The following is a 24,175-nucleotide window of genomic DNA, read 5'->3' on the forward strand; positions in this document are numbered from 1 at the left end:
GAAATTTCATGTAATGTCTGAAACATTTATATTAACATATTTCCATACAAATAACCCAATGAAAGTTTAGTATTAGTTGTTTTGTTTGTTTGTTTATACTGCAGGTTCTTATTAGTCATCAATTTTATACACATCAGTGTATACATGTCAATCCCAATCGCCCAATTCAGCACACCACCATCCCCACCCCACCGCAGTTTTCCCCCCTTGGTGTCCATATGTCTGTTCTCTACATCTGTGTCTCAACTTCTGCCCTGCAAACCAGCTCATCTGTACCATTTTTCTAGGTTCCACATACATGCGTTAATATACGATATTTGTTTTTCTCTTTCTGACTTACTTCACTCTGTATGACAGTCTCTAGATCCATCCACGTCTCAGTAAATGACTCAAATTCGTTCCTTTTTATGGCTGAGTAATATTCCATTGTATATATGTACCACAACTTCTTTATCCATTCGTCTGTTGATGGGCATTTAGGTTGCTTCCATGACCTGGCTATTGTAAATAGTGCTGCAATGAACATTCGGGTGCATGTGTCTTTTTGAATTACGGTTTTCTCTGGGTATATGCCCAGTAGTGGGATTGCTGGGTCACATGGTAATTCTATTTTTAGTTTTTTAAGGAACCTCCATATTGTTCTCCATAGTGGCTGTATCAATTTACATTCCCACCAACAGTGCAAGAGGGTTCCCTTTTCTCCACACCCTCTCCAGCATTTGTTGTTTGTAGATTTTCTGATGATGCCCATTCTAACTGGTGTAAGGTGATACCTCATTGTAGTTTTGATTTGCAGATGACATGATACTATACATAGAGAATCCTAAAACTGCCACCAGAAAACTGCTAGAGCTAATTAATGAATATGGTAAAGTTGCAGGATACAAAATTAATGCACAGAAATCTCTTGCATTCCTATACACTAATGATGAAAAATCTGAAAGAGAAATTATGGAAACACTCCCATTTACCATTGCAACAAAAAGAATAAAATACCTAGGAATAAACCTACCTAGGGAGACAAAAGACCTTTATGCAGAAAACTATAAGACACTGATGAAAGAAATTAAAGATGATACCAACAGATGGAGAGATATACCATGTTCTTGGATTGGAAGAATCAACATTGTGAAAATGACTGTACTACCCAAAGCAATCTACAGATTCAATGCAATCCCTATCAAATTACCAATGGCATTTTTTACGGAGCTAGAACAAATCATCTTAAAATTTGTATGGAGACACAAAAGACCCCGAATAGCCAAAGCAGTCTTGAGGCAAAAAAACGGAGCTGGAGGAATCAGACTCCCTGACTTCAGACTATACTACAAAGCTACAGTAATCAAGACAATATGGTACTGGCACAAAAACAGAAACTTAGACCAATGGAACAAGATAGAAAGCCCAGAGATAAACCCACGCACCTATGGTCAACTAATCTATGACAAAGGAGGCAAAGATATACAATGGAGAAAAGACAGTCTCTTCAATAAGTGGTGCTGGGAAAACTGGACAGCTACATGTAAAAGAACGAAATTAGAACACTCTTTTAACACCATACACAAAAATAAACTCAAAATGGATTAAAGACCTAAATGTAAGACCAGACACTATAAAACTCTTAGAGGAAAACATAGGAAGAACACTCTTTGACATAAATCACAGCAAGATCTTTTTTGATCCACCTCCTAGAGTAATGGAAATAAAAACAAAAATAAACAAATGGGACCTAATGAAACTTAAAAGCTTTTGCACAGCAAAGGAAACCATAAACAAGACGAAAAGACAACCCTCAGAATGGAAGAAAATATTTGCAAACGAATCAACGGACAAAGGCTTAATCTCCAAAATATATAAACAGCTCATTCAGCTCAATTTTAAAGAAACAAACACCCCAATCCAAAAATGGGCAGAAGACCTAAATAGACATTTCTCCAAAGAAGACATACAGATGGCCACGAAGCACATGAAAAGATGCTCAACATCACTAATTATTAGAGAAATGCTGGTGGCATCTTTACGATTCTCTATGTATAGTATCATGTCATCAGCAAACAGTGACAGCTTTACTTCTTCTTTTCTGATCTGGATTTCTTTTATTCTTTTTCTTCTCTTTTATTTCTTTTTCTTCTCTGATTGCTGTGGCTAAAACTTCCAAAACTATGTTGAATAACAGTGGTGAGAGTGGACAACCTTGTCTTGTTCCTGATCTTAGAGGAAATGGTTTCAGTTTTTCACCATTGACAATGATGTTGGCTGTGGGTTTGTCATATATGGCCTTTATTATGTTGAGGTAAGTTCCCCCTATGCCTACTTTCTGGAGGGTTTTTATCATAAATGAGTGTTGAATTCTGTCAAAAGCTTTTTCTGCATCTATTGAGATTGTCATATGGTTTTTCTCCTTCACTTTGTTAATATGGTTTATCACATCGATTGATTTGCGTATACTGAAGAATCCTTGCATTCCTGGGATAAACCCCACTTGATCATGGTGTATGATCCTTTCAATGTGCTGTAGGATTCTGTTTGCTAGTATTTTGTTGAGGATTTTTGCATCTATGTTCATCAGTGATATTGGCCTGTAGTTTTCTTTTTTTGTGACAATTTTGTCTGGTTTTGGCATCAAGGTGATGGTGGCCTCATAGAATGAGTTTGGGAGTGTTCCTCCCTCTGCTATATTTTGGAAGAGTTTGAGAGGATAGGTGTTAGCTCTTCTCTAAATGTTTGATGGAATTTGCCTGTGAAGCCATCTTGTCCTGGGCTTTTGTTTGTTGGAAGATTTTTCATCACAGTTTCAATTTCAGTGCTTGTGATTGGTCTGCTTATATTTTCTGTTTCTTCCTGGTTCAGTCTCGGAAGGTTGTGCTTTTCTAAGAATTTGTCCATTTCTTCCAGGTTGTCCATTTTATTGGCATAGAGTTGCTTGCAGTAATCTCTCATGATCCTTTGCACTTCTGCAGTGTCAGTTGTTACTTCTCCTTTTTCATTTCTAAATCTGTTGATTTGAGTCTTTTCCCTTTTTTTCTTGTTGAGTCTGGCTAATGGTTTATCACTTTTGTTTACCTTGTCAAAGAACCAGCTTTTAGTTTTATTGATCTTTGCTACTGTTTCCTTCATTTCTTTTTCATTTATTTCTGATCTTTATGATTTATTTCCATCTGCTAACTTTGGGGTTTTTTTGTTCTTCTTTCTCTAATTGCTTTAGGTGTAAGTTTAGGTTGTTTATTTGAGATGTTTCTTGTTTCTTGAGGTAGGATGGTATTGCTATAAACTTCCTTCTTAGAACTGGTTTTGCTGCATCCCATAGGTTTTGGGTCATCGTGTTTTCATTGTCATTTGTTTCTAGGTATTTTTTGATTTCCTCTTTGATATCTTCAGGGATCGCTTGGTTATTTAGTAGTGTATTGTTTAGCCTCCATGTGTTTGTATTTTTCACAGATTTTTTCCCTGTAATTGATATCTAGTCTCATAGCATTGTGGTCGGAAAAGATACTCGATACGATTTCAATTTTCCTAAATTTACCAAGGCTTGATTTGTGACCCAAGATATGATCTATCCTGGAGAATGTTCCATGAGCACTTGAGGAGAAAGTGTATTCTGTTGTTTTTGGACGGAATGTCCTATAAATATCAATTAAGTCCATCTTGTTTAATGTATCATTTAAAGCTTGTGTTTCCTTATTTATTTTCATTTTGGATGATCTATCCATTGGTGAAAGTAGGGTGTTAAAGTTCCCTATTATGATTGTGTTACTTTCGATTTCCCCTTTTATGGCTGTTAGCATTTGCCTTATGTATTGAGGTGCTCCTATGTTGGGTGCATAATTATTTACAAGTGTTATATCTTCTTCTTGGATTGATCCCTTGATCAATACTTAGTGTCCTTCTTTGTCTCCTGTAATAGTCTTTATTTTAAAGTCATTTTGTCTGATATGAGAATTGCTACTCCAGCTTTCTTTAGATTTCCATTTGCATGGAATATCTTTTTCATCCCCTCACTTTCAGTCTGTATGTGTCCCTAGGTCTGAAGTGGGTCTCTTGTAGACAGCATATATATGGGTCTTGTTTCTGTAACCATTCAGCCAGTCTATGTCTTTTGGTTGGAGCATTTAATCCATTTACATTTAAGGTAGTTATTGATATGTGTGTTTCTATTACCATTTTCTTAATTGTTTTGGGTTTGTTATTGTTGGTGTTTTCCTTCTCTTGTGTCTCCTGCCTAGAGAAGTTCCTTTAGCATTTGCTGTAAAGCTGGTTTGGTGGTGCTGAATTCTCTTAGCTTTTGCTTGTCTGTAAAGTTTTTAATTTCTCCGTCGAATCTGAATGAGATCCTTGCTGGGTAGAGTAATCTTGGTTGTAGGTTTTTCTCTCTCATCACTTTAAGTATGTCCTGCCAGTCCCTTCTGGCTTGCAGAGTTTCTGCTGAAAGATCGGCTGTCAACCTTATGGGGATTCCCTTGTATGTTATTTGTTGCTTTTCCCTTGCTGCTTTTAGTATTTTTTCTTTGTATTTAATTTTTCATAGTTTGATTAATATGTGTCTTGGTGTGTTTCTCCTTGTATTTATCCTGTATGGGACTCTCTGTGCTTCCTGGACTTGATTGACTTTTTTTAAAAAAAATAAATTTATTTATTTATTTTTGGCTGCGTTGGGTCTTCATTGCTACGCGCAGGCTTTCTCTAGTTGCAGCGAGCGGGGGTTACTCTTCGTTGCAGTGTGCAGGCTTCTCATTGCGGTGGCTTCTCTTGTTGCAGAGCATGGGCTCTAGGGGAGCGGGCTTCAGTAGTTGTGGTGCATGCGCTCTAGAGCGCAGGCTCAGTAGTTGTGGCGCAGGGGCTTAGTTGCTCCGCGGCATGTGGGATCCTCCCAGACCAGGTCTCGAACCCATGTCCCCTGCATTGGCAGGCGGATTCTTAACCACTGCGCCACCAGGGAAGTCCCTTGATTGACTATTTACTTTCCTATATTAGGGAAATTTTCAACTATAATCTCTTCAGATATTTTCTCAGTCCCTTTTTTTTTTTTTCTCTTCTTCTTCTGGGACCCCTATAATTCAAATGTTGGTGCGTTTAACGTTTTCCCAGAGGTCTCTGTGACTGTCCTCAATTCTTTTCATTCTTTTTTCTTTATTCTGCTCTGCAGTAGTTATTTCCACTATTTTATCTTCCAGGTCACTTCTCCGTTCTTCTGCCTCAGTTATTCTGCCATTGATTCCTTCTAGAGAATTTTTAATTTCATTTATTGTGTTGTTCATCATTGTTTGTTTGCTCTTTAGTTCTAGGTTAAACATTTCTTGTATTTTCTCCATTCTATTTCCAAGATTTTGGATCATCTTTACTATCATTACTCTGAATTCTTTTTCAGGTAGACTGCCTATTTCCTCTTCATTTGTTTGGTCTGGTGGGTTTTTACCTTGCTCCTTCATCTGCTGTGTATTTCTCTGTCTTCTCATCTTGCTTAACTTACTGTGTTTGGGGTCTCCTTTTCGCAGGCTGCAGGTTCATAGTTCCCGTTGTTTTTGGTGTCTGCCCCCAGTGGGTAAGGTTGGTTCAGTGGGTTGTGTAGGCTTCCTGGTGGAGGGGACTGGTACTTGTGTTCTGGTGGATGAGGCTGGGTCTTGTCTTTCTGGTGGGCAGGACCACGTCCAGTGGTGTGTTTTGGGGTGTCTGTGAACTTATTATGATTTTAGGCAGCCTCTCTGCTAATAGGTGGGGTTGTGTTCCTGTCTTGCTAGTTGTTTGGCATAGGATGTCCAGCACTGTAGTTTGCTGGTCGTTGGGTGGAGCTGGGTCTTCGCGTTGAGATGGAGATCTCTGAGAGAGCTTTCGCCGTTTGATATTACGTGGGGCCAGGATGTCCCCCACGTCCTGAACTTGGCTCGATGTCCTGAACTCAGTGGACCAATGTCCCGAACTCAGCTCTCCCACCTCAGAGGCTCAGGCCTGACACCCGGCCGGAGCACCAAGACCCTGTCAGCCACATGGCTCAGAAGAAAAGGGAGAAAAAGAAAGAAAGGAAGGAAGGAAGGAAGGAAGGAAGGAAGGAAGGAGGGAAGGAAGGAAGGAAGGAAGGAAGGAAGGAAGGAAGGAAGGAAGGAAGGAAGGAAGGAAGGAGGGAAGGAAGGAAAGTAAATAAAGTTATTAAAAAAATTATTAAAAATAAAAAAATTTAAAAGTAATTAAAAAAAAGAAAAAAGGAAGGAAGAGAGCAACCAAACCAAAAAACAAATCCAGCAATGATAACAAGCACTAAAAACTATACTAAAAAAAAAAAAAAAAAAAAATGGACAGACAGAACCCTAGGGCAAATGGTAAAAGCAAAGCTTTTGGGAAGTCTGAGGTCTTCTGCCAGCGTTCAGTAGGTGTTCTGTAGGAGCCATTCCTCATGTAGATGTATTTTTGATGTATTTGTGGGGAGGAAGGTGATCTCCATGTCTTACTCCTCCACCATCTTGAAGCTATCTGTGTCCTTCCTTTTTAAGGCTGAATAATATTTCATTGTCTGTATACACCACCTTTTGTTTATCCATTCATCTATTGGATTTATCCTGTATGGGACTCTCTGTGCTTCCTGGACTTGACTGACTACTGATTGTCAATCTAGAGCATCTATTGATGGACACCTGGGTGGCTTCCACCTCTTGTCTATTGTGAATAGTGCTGCTGTGAACATTGGTGTGCAAATATCTCTTTGTGACCCTGTTTTCAATTCTTTTGGCTACATACGCACAAGTGGGGATTGTTGGATCATATGGTAGTTCTATTTTTAATTTTTTTAGAACCTCCAGATTGTTTTCCATAGAAGCGTCACCATTTTACATTCCCACAAACAGCACACAAACTTTCCAATTTTTCCACAACCATGCCAACTCTTGTTATTTTCTGGAGTGTGTGTGTGTGTGTGTGTGTTACCATCCTGTTGGGTGTGAGGTGTGGAGCCTTAACTCTTGAACATGGAGTCCTGCACACCTGACTGAGGCTTGGGTCTCCCAGTGCCAGGATTGAGACTCACACATGACAACAAGAGCTCCTTTTACATTTTCCTCATGACCAAAGAAGTCAAGTGATTCTTGCAGACTTGCTGAAAAGCCTTTTCTGGGCATTACAGCTTCATCTTAGAGAATCCCTGAGGAACTGCTATGGTTCAGTAAACTTTCCTGGGTGAGCAGTGTTTTCAGTGGGTGTTGGGTAGACATTAATGATCACAGAATGTAAGCTCCATGCAGCCAGAGACATTTGTCTTGGTCATCTCTGAATCCCCAGCACTTGGCACATAGTACGCACTCAAAAATATTTGTTGAATAAACAAAGAAATGGGTAGCTTTCGAAGACTGTGGAAAGCAGTCCCTCTGAGCTAACGTGGTCCACAATGGTGGCCTTTTGCAGCCTACCTTTGGTGGCCTGCAGACTGTTTTTCATGATAGCCCTGGATGTCCCTCCCTCATTGCTCTAAAGCATTATGCACCTGGCTTCCAGCTGCCAGCCCATTCCTGTCACCCCATTCTCTTGAGAATGACTCTGCACTTCGTTGTTCTGACGAGGCCGACAGGAAGAGAGGTTTTTAAAGTTTGAGAAGGGCTGCCTTAGAGAGAGGTTTTGGCAGGCAGTGATAAATTGTCAGCTTTGCTTCTAGAAAAACAAAGTATATCTGTCCTCACTCCTTGCAGGGAATGTTCTTAAGGATCTCAGCACTTTTTTGTGCAAACAGTGAGATCTAGCAGTCCACCAACCCCACTGCCAGACACAAAGACACTTTAATGGGGAATGAGAATGAGGGGGTTTCAAGCTAATACAGACACAACAAAATATGTTTCCTCCAGGATAGTATGAGGAAAGGGCAACAACTGTGAGGACAGTTTATGCCAGGCCCAATGTCACAGTCTAAGGAATTCAGTGAGAGAACCCTCATTGTGGGCTTGGCATTGTTCTCAGTGCTTTACACGTACTAACTCATTTAATCCTCCCATCAATCTTGAGGGATGTATATTAATGTCACGCCCATTGTACAGATGGGAAAACCAAGCCACTGAGAAATTAGGTCACCTGCCCACGGTCACACAGCTGGCTTGATTTGGATCCAGATGTGTAGTTCCAGAGTCTGGGCTCTTAACTGTGAACTATGCTGGCTCTGTTTAGTCGGTTACCAATTCATTTGTTAATTCAACAACCACTTATAGAGAGCCTACTACCTGGCAGGGACCACGCCCAGCAGTGAACAAAACACAAGCCTCACCCTCCAAGGTTTTCAGTGTAACAAGGAGGTCTGCTCCAGAGGCATCTGGTATGAGAAAGGAAACCAGGGTTAGTGGGAATCCAGACCCACAAATTGCCAAACCAAATTCAAATTCATTTAGCGATCAAGAGAGTCCTGACAAACTACTTCTTAGGAGCCAAAATGTAATCTTCTTTGAAGAAAACAGCAGTAAGTATAGGTGTGTTTTAAATGGTGACTCTGGCCTCGGGAAGAGACTTTGGAACATACCAACCAATACGGGGCGCTGCTGACGCCACTGCCACGCCCTTCATGCCAGCCCCACCTGCCCACCCAAGAACCAAGTAACGCCAAGGTTTCCTCATGAATATGCCAAATGAAGCCATGAGACATATCAACTGAGAGTAATATCAGCCGAATTCCTGCACTGGAGTAGGATGAAAGGAGCTTCTGGGGCTGCCCTTAGCTTCTCCGGGGAGACCAGCCAAGTAGCACTTTCTCTCAACTCAAATAAACCATGGGTTTTGTGTGTGTGCAAACTTAAAAACCAGAAAGGCAAATACCCTGCATTCCACAGACATGCTGGGGAGAGATGAACATTCGTGTCTCTGCTTGCGGGGCAGCGGGCAGTTTGGAGCGCACACCTGGGTTTCATCCCCGCCCCATGGCTCATTCAGGCAAATTCCCGTCTCTCCTTCAGTCTCCACATCTGTAAAATGGGACTAATTTCTAAGCCTATACCCCTTCTGCATCGGGTGGATGTAAGGATGAAAGAAGAGAATCTTATTGAGTATTTAGTACAGTGCATGGCCACAGAAAGGCACCAGAAGTGTTAGCTATTGTTATTATCTTATATTATCTGCAAATAATTTCACCGGCTTTGAAATTCACTACATTTAAATAAATATGCTGTGAACACGTTATGAGAGCGTTTGTTCTATGTTGCTCGAAGTTAAAGCATTATCCCCATCAGAAACATGGTAAAGCTGAGGCCCAATTCTTTCCATTTTCAATCAGGTGGCCATAGGAGCAGGACCCTCAACTTCCCGTTCAAGCTTCTATCCAGTAGCTCAAACTTCCTCCTTTCAACCTGGCTTCAGTCCATTTCATATATTCAAAATCAGAGCGCTTTGCCCACCCCACTCATCCCGACTTCCAGGTCCCTCTTAGGTTGGCTTCCCCAGAAAGCAGACTTTTTTGGGTGCAAGTAATTTATCAAGGAGATTCTCCTAGAGGAAACCAGTAAGGGGAGCAGAGGAGGGGAGGAGAGAAGGCCCAACCGTGGTGAGGTCTCAACAGAGCCCCACAGAGGGCGGCTTTAGACTGACCCTGCAGGGGACCTGGGTGTGCACCTGAGTCTTCCCTGCCCGAGAGGACAGAGTCTGAAATGCACACAAGGAAGGGCAGGTGGTGGAAGTGGGAATGGCCCTGTTCACCATCTTTCCCAGTGACCCATTTGGGGGAAGGTGTGTTTCCCATTGTCACAACTTTAGGTCCTGTGGGTCCAGAGAGCCTAATTTCCAGAAAGGAGACACAGAAAGGGTCTACTCAACCTAAATCTATGGCAACCACTTGGTCATTTGGGGGCTTCTCATACTGTAGAGCAACAGGCAAAGAAAGAAGTTGCTGTCCTGGCTGGGATAATTAACCCTGATTGTTAGGAGGAGGCTATGTCCCTGCTACCACGGGCCTGGTGGGAGTATGTGCAGAACTCAGGGCAACTGGAGGTTAGTCCTATGCCCAGCGTTAACTGTGACCCGGCAGTTACGGCCAGCGTGGCCATGGTAACCGGGTTCAGCCTCCTCACAGACGAAGGGCTGAGTCACCCCGTCAAGGGAGCAACCAGCAGAAGCGCCAGCCGGCCGAGGCGGAAGGTTCGAGGAGGGTTGTGTAAATGTCATTAGCCTCCGGTCTAGCTGTAGCAGGTGAGGACTGTGAGTTGTCCAACTAACTCACCTCCTGTAAGTTTTCCTATAAATTGTGGCCAGTCTCCACCGTGAGGGCTCCGTGGGCAGGCGGAGTGGAACTGAACGCGGGATGCCAGTGAACCATGTCTGTGCTCCACCAGGTACGCTCAGATCCCTTCCTGTGGTTTATGCTCACCTGGCCTCAGTGTGCTTAGCTTCCCAGCCCCGCTCTGAAGCAACTGTCCTAGGTTGGGTTCCCCAAAGCAGGCCCCAGGTGAGGATCTGTGTGCCTGTGATGTGAGGACACTGGGAAGGAGTGGAGGGCGAAGGACAGGGCTGGGGAGGAGCACAGGCCAGAGCCCACAGAGGGCAGCTGGGCCTGACCCTGTCGGTCGTGCTCCAGGCTCTCTCTCTGTGCAGCCAAGGCAGCTCCAGAGCCTCCAGGGGCCATCTGCCAAACTCACCACAGAGCTGGCTTTTGGAACCAAGGCCTGGGGTGCGCAAGAAATGGTAAAAAGGGACTGCGGGGAGTATGGGTGGAGTGCTGGCATTTTCTGTTACTAGCTTTACTACATAAATGCTGTTCAAGTTGCTTTACTATGGGTAAGCATGAAGTCGGGTCAAAGAAAAATAAACGGAACCAAGGGAACAGTCAGCCTGTTCCAACAGGACCGGAAGACCACGTGTACCCAGCCTTGCCTCTAAGGTCCAGGGGTACAAGGGAAGGCGGATGCACAGTCCTGCCCTCCGGAAAGTCCCCTCCGGCTGCAGAGACGAGAAGCCACCTGTGGACTTCTTAAACCACAGCCCAGCAAGCCCCCCAGGCAGCCTATTATTACAGGGCAGAAGGGAAGTACGTGCCCCAGGAGATTAGAGACTGGTGAGGTTGCTCTGAACCCAAGAGGTGAAAAAACAAGTCAAAATAGACAGAGGGTTGGCATTGACAAATTCAAGACACAATTTGTTTCTTCAAATTACACTTCCTTAAGTTTTGCTTGGACTTGGAGTTATTTTCAAGTCAGGCAGGTTTCCAAGAGTCAAAAGCTGTTTTGAGAGCAAGCATATTCATTGGTTCATTCATCGTGCCTTTCTTTCAGTACACATTTATGGAACACCTGCTCTGTAAACAAGCACAGGGATGGGCATGGAGCTGGTGAAAAAGGAGACACTGGCCCTGCCCTTATGGAGTTTATGGTTTATTAGGGAGACATTTGCTACATAAATAAATAACTCATAGGTATGGAAGTACAAGTTGTGATGGGCATCTTAGAGGAAAAGTGTAGAATATCACGAGAAAGAATAGCAGGGTGAACTAAATCAACTTCATTTGTCAGGAAAGATCCCTCTGAAGAAGTGGCCTGCTGTAGATTGAGGCCTGAGGATGAGTAGGAGTTAAATTATGGAGGGGAAGGAGGTTGGGCTTTGGTGGATTGGCCTTCCTGGGCAGAAAGAACAGCCTGGAGTTGGGTAAGATAGGGGCTGACCTGAGGATCAAACAAACCAGAGCAAGCAAGCAAGCAAAGTAGTGCACTCCAAGTCCCCCGAAACATGCAAGCAAAAGCTTGAGCATCTTTCTGTACATGTGCAGTGGGAGTGGGGTTTCAGGAGGGGTAGGGGGCCTGGAGTAGTGATAAACATTAGCCCAGAAACCTGCCCTGGGTCAGATGCTTACATCAAACCAACACAATAAACCTTTTGATAAAAGACAAGGCAGAGTAGTCTCAGCTTATAATACCGCACAACTCCAGGGGGCGCCATACACACTGTAATCTGTGAAGATGGCCTCCGGGTGTGGACAGTGTGCAGTCTGTACAGCTGTAATGTGAGTTTAAAACCAGAGCTAGTGGGAAAGAAGCTCTCTGGAGAAGTCAGTAAAATGGTTTCATCACTGGGGAGAAAAGAGGAGGTTAGCTTAAGTGATGAGATTTTTATTTTGTGGAGAAGCTGCAGAAGCAGTGAGGCAAAACAACAGAAATGGAAGTGTAATTTGTATTGAGAAAATGAGATTTTTTTCCTACAACAAAAAAGATTTGTGGAGCTTTCAGCTAGACAGATAAGACTGAGGAAAATAGACAAGTTCCTACCCTCATAAAGCTTACAATCTAGTGGGGAAGGAAAGGCATTAATATAAATAATATAAAAACAGATTGGTCCTTGTACGTTGAGAAGACGCATGCAGGGGAGGCCTGTGGGGGTGTGGTGGTCAGGGGTGTGCACGGGGGTCCTAAGTCTGGAGTGTGTCAGGACACCGTCCTTGAGGAAGCAGTATTTTAGTTGTGATCAAAAGGATGAATGAAGGTTAATCCGGCAAAGGAGGTGCAGATTCAGAGATTCCTAAACTTTTTTGACAACAAAATCTTTCTATCTCAGAGCACCTACTGCACTAGAAAAATCTTTCTGGCAGTAAACTAAGGTAACCAGGGCACTATGTTTTTTTTCCCTTTGAGGACAAAACCAATAGCATTACCTCACATTTGAACAGTGCCTCACACTTGACTGAGTGCTTTTGTATCACTTCTTATTCAGCTTCCCAGACAACCCTGTGTGGGTGGTAGCAGTATCCCCATGCACAGACAAAGCTCAGATGCATTAAGTGGCATGCCAAACGCCCGTTGTCTCGCAGCTGGTGAGGGGCAGACCTGAAACTAAAGTTACGGACAACCAGGTCACCAGCTCCCAGATCATGTTAAGTTTTATGACCTTGACTGCTCCCACATGCAAACACGGTGTTATTAATTGAATAATTACGAGGCTGATGCTTGGATCCTCAGAGCCTTCAACTGGTAGCTGAAAAGCCTATGCTTCTGAACCAGACCTGCTGCCTTTTAATAACCTAAAAATGGCGACACTGAGTCAGACCCAAGGTCCACTGCAGTGGAAGCACGTGGCTGTCCTCACAGAGGTCAGCTTTAAAGGCCAGAGCCATACTCCAAGCATCCTGCTTCTCTTTAATAGTCAATTATGGATCTAACACCTTCAAATTTATCTAAAACTTAAAAAAAACCTATTTATTATTTTAATCTTGTATCACCACGTGGCATGAGGTCTGTAAGTTAAATCTTCCTGTTGTAAAAATCTTTCATATATTGATTGAAAATTAGGATGTTGGAAAAAATAAATTTCTCAAGGAGGGAGGATTATCCTTACAGGTAAGACAAGGGAAGACTACGTTCTAACTTGAGAACAGGCCTCCTCTTTTCATAGAATTAAATATATGCTCCTAGGACTTCCCTGGTGGCGCAGTAGTTAAGAATCCGCCTGCCAATGCAATGCAGGGGACACGGGTTCAAGCCCTGGTCCAGGAAGATCCCACATGCCGTGGAGCAACTAAGCCCATGCGCCACAACTACTGAGCCTGTGCTCTAGAGCCCGCGAGCCACAACTACTGAGCCCATGTGCCACAACTACTGAAGCCTGCGTGCCTAGAGCCCGTGCTCCACAACAGGAGAAGCCACCGCAATGAGAAGCCCGCGCACCGCAATGAAGAGTAGGCCCCACTCGCCGCAACTAGAGGAAGCCCATGTGCAGCAACGAAGACCCAACGCAGCCAAAAATATAAATAAATAAATAAATAATTAAAAATTAAAAAAAAAAATATATGCTCCTGCTAGTGATGTCCTTAAGTAATATCTGGGAATTAGGTTTCTGCTCAGCAGTTCTCTCAACAGATAGACACTGAATGCCTCTTCTTAGCAAAGATCTGTGCTGACTGTAGTGGAAGAATGTAAAATACTTTCCCCATAAGGAGTTTTTGGGTTTTTTCAATATATAAATTTTTATTGAATTATAATTTCTATTCGGAAAGGTGTACAGATCATAAATTTTCGCAACATAACTATGCTTACGTAACCACCACCCAGATCAAGAAATAGAACATTATCAGCTCCCTAAAAGCTACCTGTGCCTCTTCCCGACACAACAGCTCCTCTCCTTCGTAGAGGTAACTGGTGTTCTGGCCGCTAGTCTCCTACTGTTACTGTAACAAATTACCACAAACTCAGTGGCTTTAACACAACACCTATTTATTCTCTTATAGCTCTGGAGAACAGAAATCCGAAATCGGTCTCACTGGGCTAAAATCAAGGTGCCTGCAGGGCTGGTTCCTTCCAGAGGCTTCTAGGGGAAAATCTGTTTCCTTCCCTTTTCCAGCTTCTAGGGGCCACCTGCACTTCTTGACTTATGGCCCGTTTCCTACATCTTCAAATCCAGCATCGTAGCTCTGACTCTGCTTCTCCTGCTCCCTCTTACCAGGACCCTTATAATTAGACTGAGCTCACCTTGATAATCAAGGATAATCTCCCTATATCGGAATCCATAATTAAATCACATCCGCAAAATCAATTTTACCATAAAAGGTAATATATTCTCAGGTTTAGGGGACAAGGATGTAGATGTCTTTGGGAGGGGTGCTATTTGGCCTACCACAGACATAACACCATAGATTCATTTTGCTTGTTTTTAAACTTTATATAAATGGAATCACACACTCCTTTAATGATGTCTTTTGATTTTAGAAAGTTTTAAATTTTAGAGTAATCTAGCTTATCAACATTTTGCTTTAAGATTTGTGCTTTTGTGTCTTTTTAAAGAAATAGTTGCCTACCTCAAATAATGAAGATATCTATGTTTCTTCTAGTTGCTATAAATTTTTACCTATCACATTTAAACCTACAGTCCACCTAGAATTAGTTTTAGTGGATGGTGTGAGGTAGCTATTAAGGTTCATTTTCTTCCTGGGTATGGATACCCAAATGACCCAGTATGATTTTGAAAAATTGCCTTTGCCTCACTGATCTGCATCGCCACTTTCATCTTTTTTTTTTTTTTTATGATGCTGCATTATATTTATTTTTCATATTTTGAACTTGGTAATTTATCTGATAGAACATAATTTTCATAAAGGTACCCCTCTGAGCCTTGAAAATATTTTAGTTCTTTTTGTCCCTTAAAACTACTAAAGTACATTTGGTTATCCATTACCACTTTCATCTTAATCAAACATCTGTTTAGCACCATACCACACTGTCTTAATTATTGTAGCTTTAAAATATATCCACACAACCTTTGGTGCAAGTTCTCCAATGTTGTCCTTCTTTGAGATTATCTTGACATTCTTGGCCTTTTGCATTGTCATATAAATTTTAGAATCAGTTTATCAATTTCTTGGAATTTGATTGGGACCACACTGAATCTGTTGATTATTTGGGAGAGCATCTGTGCAATATTGAGCCCTCTAATCCCTGAATATTTATTTGGGTTTTCTTTAACTTAGCTCAATGATATGTTATTCTTTCTGCACAAAGGTGTTGGATTTATTCCTCTAGAGATGTATAGTTTTTTATGCTGTTATTGCAATGCTGTAACATTATTTAAAAATTTCATTTTCTGACTATTTCTGGAATATGGAAATACAATTGATTTTTTATATTGATCTTGCATCCAGCTAGCTTGTTAAACTCATTTACTAATTTATACAGTCTATAGGTTCTTTTGGATCTTCTCTCTATAGCTATATCTATATAAATAATACATATATACACACATATTCATATATATTTCTATATATTATCCATGATGCTGATGAATAATGGCAGTTTTGTTTCTTCCTTTTTCATCTTCATACCTTATTTCTTTTTCTTGCCCTATTCACTAGCTGTGAACCTCTAGTCCAATGTTGAATAGATGTGATAACAGACATCTTTGTCTCATTTCCAAATTAGGGGGAATATGATGTTTGCTATAGGGTTATCTATGGGTGCCCTTTATAGGATTATGGAAGTTCCTTATATTTCTAGTTTGCTAAGAATGTTTTCAAAATAATGAATGAATGTTGAATTTTATTTAAATGTTTTTTCTGTATCTATTAAGATGATCATGAGATTTCCGCCTTTATTCTGTTCATGCAGTAAATTACATTAATTGAATTATCTTAGCTTTTTATTTTGAAATAATTTTAGATTTACAGAAGAGCTGCAAAAATAGCACAGAGTTCCCATATACCTTGCGCCCAGCTGCCCCTAATGCTCATTTTATATAACCATGGGACAATTATCAAAACTAAATAATTAAAGCTAGTACAATACTTTTAACTATACTACATAGTTTATTCAGATTTTTCTAGTTTTTCAAATAATGTTCTTTATCTGTTCCAGGATCCCATATTACATTTAGTTGTCGTGTCTCCTCAGTCCGCTCTAATCTTTGACAGTCTCTTACTTTGAGGTTTTGCATTTTTGAGAAATATACTACAGAGATGATGTGCTCTTGCCAATGCATCACATCAGGGGGTACATGATACCTCTTATTATTGGTAATGCTAACCTTGATCACTTGATTAAAATGGTATCTGCCAGAATGAGAGTTTTTAAAATAAATTTATTTGTTTGTTTGTTTATTTATTTATGGCTGTGTTGGGTGTTCGTTGCTGCGCACGGGCTTTCTCTAGTTGCTGCAAGTGGGGGCTACTCTTCGATGTGGTGCATGGACTTCTCATTGTGGTGTCTTCTCTTGTTGCAGAGCACAGGCTCTAGGCACACAGGCTTCAGTAGTAGTTGTGGCTCCCAGGCTCTAGAGCACAGGCTCAGTAGTTGTGGCACATGGGCTCAGTTGCTCCGCGGCATGTGGGATCTTCCGGGACCAGGGCTTGAACCCATGTCCCCTGCATTGGCAGGGGGATTCTTAACCACTGTGCCACCAGGGAAGTCCCATTAACTGAGCTTTGAATGTTAAACTTTCCTTATATTCTTGGAGTAAACTCAAATTGGTTGTGATAATTTTTCATATATTTTAGGCTAATATTTTGAATAGGATATTTGCATCTATGTTTGTAAGAGAGTTTGGTTTGTAATATTCCTTTCCTGTGATATCTTTACCAGGATTGTGTATCAAGGTTAAGCAGGCTTCATAAAACAAGGTAGTAACTATTCCTTCTTTATTCTCTAGGAGAGTTTATGGTTTATGTAAGATTGCTACTATTTCTTCCCAAAATACTTGAAGAATTCATTGATGAAGTCATCTGGGCCTGGAGTTTTCCCTGAGGGCAGGTTTTAAATTATAGATTCAATATATATATAGGACTATTTAGATTTCTGTTTTTCCTTGTCTCAGCTTTAGTACAGTGTCCTTCTGAAGAATTTATCCATTTCATATTTTCTAATTTTTTGGCAGAAACTTATTTATCACCTCCTCATATTCTCTTTTAAATATCTGTAGGATCTGTGCTGAGGTGCTCTTTTTCATTCCTGATATTAATACTTTGTTTGCTCTCTTTTTTCTAGATTATTCTTGCCAGAGGTTTATCAACATTATTGATCTTTTTGTATTATAGAACAAACTTTTGGCTTTGTTGACTCTCACTATACATTTGTTTACTATTTTATTAATTTTTGGCTTTTATCTTTATTATGCTCTTCTACCTTCTTGGCTTTAATCTGCTGAGTTTTTCCCCCTTAATTTCTTGGGATAGATTCCTACATAACTGATTTTCAGCCTTTCTTCTTTTTTAACATATGCTTTTCATGCTATAAATTGCTGCCCCCAACTCCCAAGCACAGCTTCAATGGAATCCCTTATGTTTTGATTATATACATGTTTTGATTATATATAATACATGTTATATTATATTATCATTTAGTTAAAATACTTTCTCTTTTTCTTTGATCCACAGATTATTTAGAAGTGTATCACTTAATGGTGCTGGGAAAACTGGATAGCTACATGTAAAAGAATGAAATCAGAACGTTCTCTAACACCATATACAAAAATAAACTCAAAATGGATTAAGACCTAAATGTAAGACTGGATACTATAAAACTCCTAGAGGAAAACATAGGCAGGACACTCTTTGACATAAATTGCAGCAATATTTTTTTGGACCCATCTCCTAGAGTAATGGAAACAAAAACAAAAGTAAACAAATGGTACCTAATGAAACTTAAAAGCTTTTGTGCATCAAAGGAGACCATAAACAAAACAAAAAGGCAACCTATGGAATGGGAGAAAATATTTGCAAACAGTGCAACTGACAAGGGATTAATTTCCAAAATATACAAACAGTTCATACAGCTCAATATAAAAAAAAAACCCCAAATAACCCAACCAAAAAATGGGCAGAAGACTTAAATCAACATTTCTCCAAAGAAGACATACAGATGGCCAACAGGCACATGAAAAGATGCTCAACATCGTTAATTTAGAGAAAGGCAAATCAAAACCACAATGATGTATCACCTCACGCCAGTAAGAATGGCCATTATTAAAAAGTCAACAAATAATAAATGCTGAATAGGGTGTGGAGAAAAGGGAACCCTCCTGCATTGTTGATGGGAATGTAAATTGGTGCAGCCATTAGGAGAACAGTATGGAGGTTTCTTAAAAAACTATTGAAAAAACAGAGTTACCATATGACCCAGCAATCCCACTCCTGGGCATATATCCAGAGAAAACTCTAATTCACACCCCAATATTCATAGCAGCACTATATACAATAGCCAAGACATGGAAGCAACCTAAATGTCCACTAACAGATAAATGGATAAAGAAGATGTGGTATATATATATATACACACACATATAAAATGCAATATCCCTTTTTGCATTTTCTTGATTCCTTCCGGGATTCTTTTCCTTCTACCTAAAAAACTCTGTTTAGATTCTCCTTTGGTGTCTGTCAGCTAGCTATAAACCATCTCAGTTTTTGTTTGGCTGAAAATGTCTTTATTTCACTTTCATTTTTGAATGATACTTTCTCTGGTTATAGAATTCTGGGTTAGCAGGGTTTTTTTTAGCCTTTCAAAAATGTCATTTTATTCTTTTTTTAGCTTCCGTTGTTTTTGTTGAAAATTGGCTATCTTATTATTGTGTCTCTAAGCAAAGTGTAGCTTTCTTGTTGTTTGGTTTTTTTTTTAACACTGGCTGCTTTTACAGTTTTTTCTTTGGTTGTTTTCAGTTACTATAATGTGCCTAGTTATGACTTTCTTTGTATTTGCCTGCTTGGGGTTTGTAGCACTTTTTGAATCTGTGGCGTTATGTTTTTTGTCAGTTTTTAAATCCTCAGATAATTTTCTCTTAAAATCTTATTTATGCTACATTATCTCTCTCCTTTCTTTCCAGGACTCTAATTATACAAAGTTTACGCTGGGTTCCATATATATCGTAGGCTCTTTTCTATATTTCATAAACTTTTTATCTTGTAATTATAGAGAGGTCTGCATATTTTCTTCTGGCTTATAGTCAAGTTCATGAATTATCTCTTCAGTTGCATGTAATCTGCTTTTAAACCCTTTCACAAGTTCTTAATTTCAGTCCTAGAATTCTTATTTGATTCTTTTTAAAAGAAATTCAACATATATGTTTAAATTATATCATTTTTTTCTCTTAGTTTTCAGTTATTTGGTCCTATCTCCTTGTATGCCTGGTATTTTTTTAAGCACATACTGTGCATGAAAAATTGTAGTGATAATTTGAGGCTCTGGATGATGTTAGCTTCCTCCGAAGAGGATTTACTTTGTTTCTGGCAGGCAGTTAGCTACCAGAATATCTCCTTAATCTATTCTGAGATTGAATTGATTCAGATCTGAGTTTTAGTCTCTGTGAGTACTGAGTACTAGTCTATTTTCAGGCTAGCTTTACTACCAGGATATAGCCTTCAAGGTTTCCAGCTGAAAGACTGGGATGTTTACTAGAACCCCTCCTTTTGGAAAGACTTAAATCCCAATCTTTGTTTCCTTAGCCCTGTGAAATTGCCAACAACCCTGCTCAGCTGCTCAGCATGTCTATACTCATTCAGAACTGCAAATGCTTCATGGAGAAAGCAGCGGTATGTTAAGCCACTCACCTCTCTGTGTTTCCTTTTTCTCTACCATCTTAGACCCTGTCTTTGTAGCTCTCCAATGCTTCCAAATAGATATTTCACAGTTTTTAAAAAATCTAGGTTTTTCTAGTTGTTCTCGTAGGGAGGATTGGTCTGCTACAAGCTAGTCCATCATGTCTAGAAGCAGAAGTCACCCCCTAAGGAGTTTATAACTAGTACTGCTCTATTTTATCATCCTTGGTTCCTGCCCTTGAAGAACCTTTGCTTTAAAACTCAATCTCAAAAGAAATAAATAAAAAATAAAACTCAATCTCAGTTGCTATAATAAAAATCTTAGGATAACAAAAATAATTGATGCCTTGGATGTTGAGTATTATTTTTCAAACAATATGTTATAATGTCAACAATCATTATAACCAACAATTATTGAGGGTTTACTCTGGGTGAGGAAATGTCCTAGGACCTTACATGCATTAATTCATTAAATGAGAGACAGTGGAAACCTAGTGCTGTCCATATTCCTCAATCACAGAATTTGACCAAGGGTGGGTCATGGGTGAAAGATGACAGATAATTCAACAAACACAGCCAAGGCCCAACTAAGAAAAAAGTTTAGACATTAACTAGGCTATCAGATTACAGGGAATGCACAGGCAAAAGGGTAATCTACAAGCCTCAGACTACTTCCCCACTAGTCTTTTTCTAGTGATAACTACTAACAAAGAGTTAGTTGACAACAAAAGACTAACAATGAGCATGCTTTCCTTCCACTTGTGTGCTTCCTGGTGGAGGTGATGAAATTTCTAAAGTAAGTAGCAGAAAAGAAGTAACAGAAGGAGAAGAGGGAATAACTAAGAGCCTAAATCAACTGTCACTGGGTATCAAGAATCAGCTTCATTTGCATTCAGCAGACACCAAATAATTGCAGGTTCAGGCCACGGAAATGAGCTGGGTGACAGATATGAGACAAAAATGGAGTGGAGGTGGGCTTCCCTGGTGGCACAGTGGTTGAGAATCTGCCTGCTAATGCAGGGGACACAGGTTCGAGCCCTGGTCTGGAAAGATCCCACATGCCGCGGAGCAACTAGGCCCATGAGCCACAACTACTGAGCCTGCGTGTCTGGAGCCTGTGCTCCGCAACAAGAGAGGCCACGATAGTGAGAGGCCCGCGCACCGCAATGAAGAGTGGCCCCCGCTTGCCGCAGCTAGAGGAAGCCCTCGCACAGAAACGAAGACCCAACACAGCCAAAAAAATAAATAAATAAATAAATAAATAATAATTAAAGGTGCTAATAATTAAAAAAAAAAAAATGGAGTGGAGGTGATATGGTATTGATGGCTCAAGACCCCACCAAAGAGAAGGAGTTATTTAGGCTATTTGCCCAGAAAAGCAGAAATGTACGCCAAACACCAGGCATAGAGCGTAGAACATGGCAATCCCAGCCTAACTTCCACTCTCAGCCAGACACTCTCCAGGGCCTGATACTCCTCACCGTTCAGTATCCTCTAGCCTGGGTAATAAACAGTGTGGGCCTCATTCTTGTTATTGGGTAAAATTCTATTTAGCTCCCTCTATATGCCAAAAAATTTTGTTTCTACCAGTGGAAGCAGTCTGGGGTAGTTGAAACATAGGCTGCAGAATAAGTCTGCCTTGGGTCAAGTCTCGGCCCTACCTGGGTTACTTTGGGCAAATTACTTAACCTCTCTGAGCTTCAATATCCTCATCGTGAAATGGGGATGATGACAATAGTAGTTATCAAGATGACATGAGGTAATGCTAGTGAAGTGCTTGGCCAAGAAAGAAAGAAAGAAATGTTGGCTATGGCTATTATTTAACTTAATTTAGGGTCCTGTAGTGCGTAGGAAGAGCTTATACTATTCTCATCTGTTGGATTCCTCATTTGAGAGGCAGCCTCAGGAGTGTTGTGGGAGGGGAAGGAACAGGTGGAAAACATAGGAGTCTCTGTGATTTCATGGGTGAGCATAAGTTTAATCCAACAGTAATTGTACTTCTAAGGCTGGTACCTAGATCTTTTTAGAGAAATGTTGCAAAATTTATGAATATGGGTGGTCATTAGCTAGATTTCCTGTTATCACTCCTCCCTGGGAGGAAACTGATTCTATTTCAGAGACATCACAGGTCTCAGCTTCCTCCCACCTATGCCCTCCAGAAACACAATGGCTGGAATGGCCTTAAATTGATCACGAACAGATCGAGACAGGCTGGGACCTGGGACCCTTTGCTGCGGTACTTGCTCCTGGACACACGTCTCCTCAAGCAACAAAATACAAAGAAACTATATGCGACTAAAAACAGCTGTATGCACGCTCATTTGCAGCAAATTATGGACAACAAGATACAAAAAGACCAAGAACCCAACTGCCACTTTGAAAAGCTGGGAACAAAAGCAGGGTACTGTGCCTGCCCCATGCACACACCACCACCAAACGCGTAGGCAAGCCACCTAAGCTACCCTCTGGTGCAACCCCTGGAACCCCCGTATAAGGAAACAGCTGGCCCCCCCTCAGGGAGCTAGCAAGGGAACCTGTTACCTGTTTTCGCTCCCTCCTGCTGCAGCAGGAACCCCAAGAAATCCTTGCCTGAATTTTTCGTCTGGTCTCTTATCAGTTTCTATTGATTTGGGAAGGCCAAGAACCCTGGTAAGCAGCAAGACGATGCCTCCCCACCCTGATGGTCAGAAGTGGTCCACCATGGAGCTCGGGGGCCTCCTCATAAAAATCTCTCCTCAGTAAAGTATTAAACATCAACTATTTAGCTCTTAATGTGAATTGAATTAATGTGTCATTTCACCCAAATGCATTTGTACATTATGCCTTACCTTCACTCTGCTGTGTCTCCATAAAAGCCAAGGAACAGCACCAAGAAGGGGACCCAGTGGACAGCCAACTTAGGAGTCAGAAGACCCCTGGCACCACTTCCAGGTCTCATTAGCTGTGTGGCTTCAGGTAATTTATTTTTCCTCTGTTGCCCTCAACATCCGCCTGAAAGGGTCTCTAAAATCCCTTCCAGCTCTAAGAGCTCTATCTACAAAAGTAGGTTTAGTTGGAGGACCTGAAGTGGGCCCAGAAATCACCCTCGGGCACATACAGCCCTCCCACTCCGACCTGACCCAGGAAGCTCTCCACGCCCCCGCGGCGCCCTCCTGCCGGCCCCTCCCCTCCCGCAGCGTCCCCCTCCCCCAGCGTTGTCCTCCGCGTGGGTCCGCTCCCCCGCGGGCGGGGCCCCTCCTGAGCCAGGCGCCCCGGGCGCTGGTAACGCGGCCCCGCTCGGGCCTCGCTGGCTCCCCCCACGTCGCCCCTCCCCTCCAGATCCCCGTTTCCTTTCTGGCAGATTTACGATGCGGTTCAAAGAAGGAAGGATGATATAACGCTTTCCTGCTCCCTCCCTCTCCCAACCGACTTAGGCTAACTGGCTGGGGGCCAGGCGGTTTTGTTCTCCGCAGCCTCGCGTTTGTAAAAATACTCCAGGTCCCAACCTCCCGCCTGTGACATGGCGTCAGCTCCCAAACCCACTGGTCAGGCCTTCGCTCGTGGGCGGGAAGGAGGCAGCCTTGCGCTGCGCTGGAGTCTAATTAAGTGCTGAGCAAATAAACCATGGGCTTCAATTTTAGCCCTGAAAATAGCTGGGGCCCAGGATTCCTCTCTCTGGCCTGAGCTGTGAGACTGCCCACCCCCCGTCCCTGCAGTGACCTCCGGGCCAGGACTGTGGGGTTTGTGGGAAGGCGAGAACAGGGGTCCCAGGAGCTGGGAGCCCACGGAGGCGCAGGGGTGCAGAAGCCAGTGGGCGAAGCAGGAGAGGGAGACTGGAGCCTGGGGGACGGGCTATCCTGGACCCTCCATCTCAACTTGGCATCCTGGCCACTGCCTCTAGACTGTGCTGACTGCCGGCCTGCAGGACATCCAGGAGTTCTGGGTCCCAGTGAATGTATCTCTGAGCCCCGTGTGGCTAAGAATGCTGAGCTCTGGCCAACGCTGAGGTCATTCTCTAGGCAGATCGTAGAACGCGCATCACGGTTTCATGCATAATCAGTCCTCTTGGGCAATGAGGAAAAACATCAACAAATGAACACATGGAAATAAAAGCTTCTGCGAGTCAACTGAATGTATTACTGGCTCAGTTAGACTGGGTCCTGAGCATCTACCTGTCCACGCCTGCCTGGAAGTCTCGAGAGAGAGACCAGCCTGCTGAGGGAGACAGGCAGGGGACAACTAACCACACCAGTC

General features: G+C 41.9%; 1 protein-coding gene across 1 annotated transcript in view; it reads right to left on the reverse strand.

Annotated features, from left to right (window-relative positions):
* The window catches only part of ARMC2 (armadillo repeat containing 2), a 249,466-nt gene extending 226,441 nt beyond the window's left edge, over positions 1 to 23,025 (reverse strand). Inside the window, exon 1 of the mRNA XM_036872252.1 lies at positions 22,771 to 23,025. The gene's annotated coding sequence lies outside the window, so the exon portion shown is untranslated. The remainder of the gene's footprint in view (positions 1 to 22,770) is intronic.
* Between the last annotated feature and the right edge of the window lie 1,150 nt (positions 23,026 to 24,175).

Source organism: Balaenoptera musculus, chromosome 12, assembly GCF_009873245.2.
Source record: "Balaenoptera musculus isolate JJ_BM4_2016_0621 chromosome 12, mBalMus1.pri.v3, whole genome shotgun sequence".
Taxonomy (NCBI): domain Eukaryota; kingdom Metazoa; phylum Chordata; class Mammalia; order Artiodactyla; family Balaenopteridae; genus Balaenoptera; species Balaenoptera musculus.